Raw genomic sequence first — 4,048 nt, 5'->3', positions numbered from 1 at the left:
ATAACAAAGGACTAATGATGAAACATACTATCTACCTCCAAAGAAAGAACTGATATTGATTGGACACAGACTGAAGCATGCTATTTTCACTTTATTTCCTTTTTTTCTTTTATTCAAGTTTTTTTCTATAAAACGACTACTTTGGTAATGTTTTACACGATTGCATATGTATAACATATATGCTTATTGTCTCAGAAAGGGAGAAAGAAAGTAAAAACGGATAAAATGTGGAACTCAAAACTTTAAATAGCATCATCATCATAAGGGCTTGCTTTTGACAATATTTTGATTTAATTTAATAACTAGGAATTACAAAGAAAAATATTTTTATACCTAATTTTGCCAGGTGATATTCAGAATGTTTCTAAAACAAATCCAATGGACAGTAGTAGATCAGTTCAGAAGAGGAGAGGATAATCTCTGTAAATGGAGGGTTAGGGTCAATAATGTGTTCTGTTTCAAATGTATATCCATATATACTACATACTGCCATATGTATATATATATAATTATACACATAAATATATATGTGTATATATATATAGTTTAAGATTTCTATAGGATATAAAAATTTAACAGGAAGATAAACTTTCTTTAAAAAGAAAATGAAGTTACTCTAGCACCATTGGTTTATATAATCTAAGACATCTTGTATTGATCAGTAATTGATATAGAGGTTCCTACCTTTTAAAAGATCAATTCCAAAAATAATATATTGCCTACAATATATTTAACATTCTTTGTCATATGGTTGATAGAATACATTTTCCCTGTTTTAAGAAAAATCAGAATATTGTCCAAGTACCAGGGTTATACTCTGTTCCATGCTCCAGGATTTATGAAATGTTACCATTTATAGATCAGTTGATCCAACTTTAAAAGACATGTAGTAAAATATATAGAATGCTGGGCCTAAAACCATAAAAGCTCTAGATTCAAACCTTCCATGTCATACATACTGGCTATGTGATCCTTGACAAGTTATTCAACCTATTATTTTTCTCCCAAAGGACGACTAGAGTTTACAGAAAAGTGCAAATCACCCTTGGTAAAGGGTGTTTTCTTATCTTGGTCATCAGGCCAATGAAATTACCAGACTAGTCTCTGTTCCTATAGCTTCTATCCCTTTCTTGTCCATCTCAGTGCACTAAACTCATTGGTCTCTTATGATCTCTTCCTTTGTCTGGGATTTCAGTTCAGCTTCTCACTTGTAGCATTGCTGTGGAAAGACTATGGTGAATCTGATCTGATAAACCATATGAATGTAAAATAAAACAAACAAACAAAAAAGAAAATTTCACTTCCAGGAACTGTATTCTTGAAACTTTGGGTTCAAGATCTAACCATGACATCTACAATGTCTTATAGCTTTGATTGAAGAGACCCATGTTTAGTGATTTCAGAATGGAAGGGTAAGCAGATAATGGAGCAGGGGTGATTCAAGTATATATAATGAAGGTTTTCTCCCTCCCCTCCTATGATTCCTCCACTGCTTCTGATCTTTCAATCCCCAGAAGGCTGTGGAAACCCTGTCAATATACCCTATTCTTTCACCTACACATAAAAGCAGAAGCCTCCATTTCAATTTTAAAGGAAAACAAAAGAAGGGGAGGGAAAGGTGGAAGAGTGGTATAAGAGAGGGTAAATTCTGAGAAATGACAGATGTGAGGGCAGAACTTAGCACAAGTCAGAAGTGGAAGAAGTTAAAAAAATCAGGGTGTAATGATAAAAAGGAGATTAAAATTAAAGAGAAGAGCAGAGAGGACCATTCAAAGATACTTATGGAGAAAAGCTAAGGGACACCAGAAAGATGGGCTAAACTGGGAAAGAAAGAGGGAGCCAGAAAGAATTGGGGGATAGTAGGGACAGAGGAATATCAAGGTGTTTGGGGTTATATTACATTTCTAGTTAACTAGGTTATAATAGTTCTCCCTTCACATCCTATATGCCTGTATAAAACCATCTACCATCCTACTCTCATGTCTTTTCCTTAAGATTATGCACCTTCTATATTTGGTTGTTATTGAATTTATTGAAGTGAAGTAACTGTGGATACAGAAAGGACTCAGCACCAGGCTCAGACCCAGACTTAAATGAAAAATCACTGGCAATTTCTTTATTCCCCCACAGAAAGGGACCTTTCTCTTGCAAGTCAGTCCAGAAAACTAGGAGGGAATAAGGCAATGTTGCTACAAATGCAGAGGGCAAGTGGGACAGGTACTCTGAAGGTTCTGTAGTCCAATCCTTCAAGGTTATGCAGAACCCCTGTGATGGTGCCATCCCCACTTATGAGTAGGAGTATGTGGTTGCAGGACACTAGGAAGGAAGAGGCCATGGGCATGGGAAGAGAAGAGCTATGAATAAGTACATTTAAAAAAAAACCATAAAAACAAACAAACAAACAAACAATCCTCTTCCCAGGAAAGGAGACCAAAGACCTCATTAAGCCTTAATAAGGCACCACCAAGCTTAGTTTCATCAGGAGACTCTACCTCACACTGATTGTGGTTAATTGCTTCAATACTTAGGAGTGGTTCAAAGGAGGTGATATTGAGTCCAAATGGAGTCAAAAAAGTGGCTTCATACTTAGAGGTCTGAGGCTTACCTCAGAGCAACCTGACTTGCTCCTTCTGGACACAAATCTCCCAGAGGAGCCAGATATTCTCCCACACAGAAACTTCCCATTCCCCTTCACATACCACCTTGGCAAGATCACCTCTCTGCTTCAGTTTGGAATTTATTCCACAGCTGAGTATTGCTCTCTCAGCCCCAAAGTCCCAGCTATCCCAGGAATTCAACTCTTTCATTGTGAAGCTGTTCTGTTGGGCCAGTCCAGGTGAGTCTAGGTCTGGAAGTAGTAGAGGTCAGGGTAAGGAGAAGTGGGGAGCAAAATGCTCCACAAGGCTCCTTGATGGAAATTTGAAGGAAAACACCTATTGTATCTGAGATTTCCTAAAGCATATTGTAAAAGATAGAAGCCAAGGCATGGGAGAGGCAGAGTATGTGTGTGGCCTTAGGCACATAACTTATGATATGGGCTATGTTTCCTCATCTACAAATGGGATTTGAATGGATCAATTCTAATGGTTTTACAATCTTTCTCAATGCTGTAGTCCTTTGATCCCAGGAATGTATGGAAACATTAAGCTCCAGACTGAAGAAAGGGAATATGAATGCTCATTTAAATATCATCTCTATCCTATCCAACTCTAAAAGAACAAAGTACTTCATCTCCCACTAGTTTCTAAGTACATTCTCTAATACCTGAGGAAAGTCTTAAAGATTCCTAAAGAAAATTTTCTTCAAGATTTCTTAAAGAACACATTTGGTATGTCAGTTACCTTTGCCTAAATCAACAAGCCTCTGAGACTTGGATCTTCTCATGTTTAGCCACCTCAGTTCCACTCCACAACTGATGACCTCTTCAACTCCCCAATTCTACTATTCCTACTTAAACCTCTCATGTTCCAAAACTAACAATCTCTTCTAAACCTTCGAGCTCTTCACCTGATACAGTTTTCCCTTTATTTCTCACTTGGAAACATCCTTCCCTGGAGAGGACTCTTAGCTCTGTGATTATCTTTTCCAGTATAATTTACTCACTCTCTAATGATTAATGGCAATACTTGCCAAGATAAGAGATGTTTTTTTTTTCTTTTTTGGCATGATCCAGCTTGCAGGTTTTCCTCCAGTTGCCTTCATCCTTTTAACAACACTCTTCCTATTCATTCACATTATCCCTTTTTATTGCCCAGGATACTGTGAACTTTAGCTTGCTTCCTCCTTTCTTAAACGTTTGGTCTCTTTCTTACAAGATTCTTCTCTCTCCTAATAAATTCATATATGGAGTAATAGAATCATGATTGCATTGCTTCACACTGATTCTTTTTCCAGTTTCAGTGAACACCATTTATTAATAGTTTGCTGAGGGGAAGATACTGGGTTAGGTACTAGAATAAAGGATTTTATGATGTCATCCCCTTCTTGAAGTTTATATTCTATAATGCCCTTATGCCACAAACAAAAAGAGTTCTGGTATAATCCCCAT

The sequence above is a fragment of the Dromiciops gliroides genome, chromosome 3 (genome assembly GCF_019393635.1).
Source record: "Dromiciops gliroides isolate mDroGli1 chromosome 3, mDroGli1.pri, whole genome shotgun sequence".
Lineage (NCBI taxonomy): Eukaryota > Metazoa > Chordata > Mammalia > Microbiotheria > Microbiotheriidae > Dromiciops > Dromiciops gliroides.
This window is presented reverse-complemented; position numbering follows the sequence as displayed.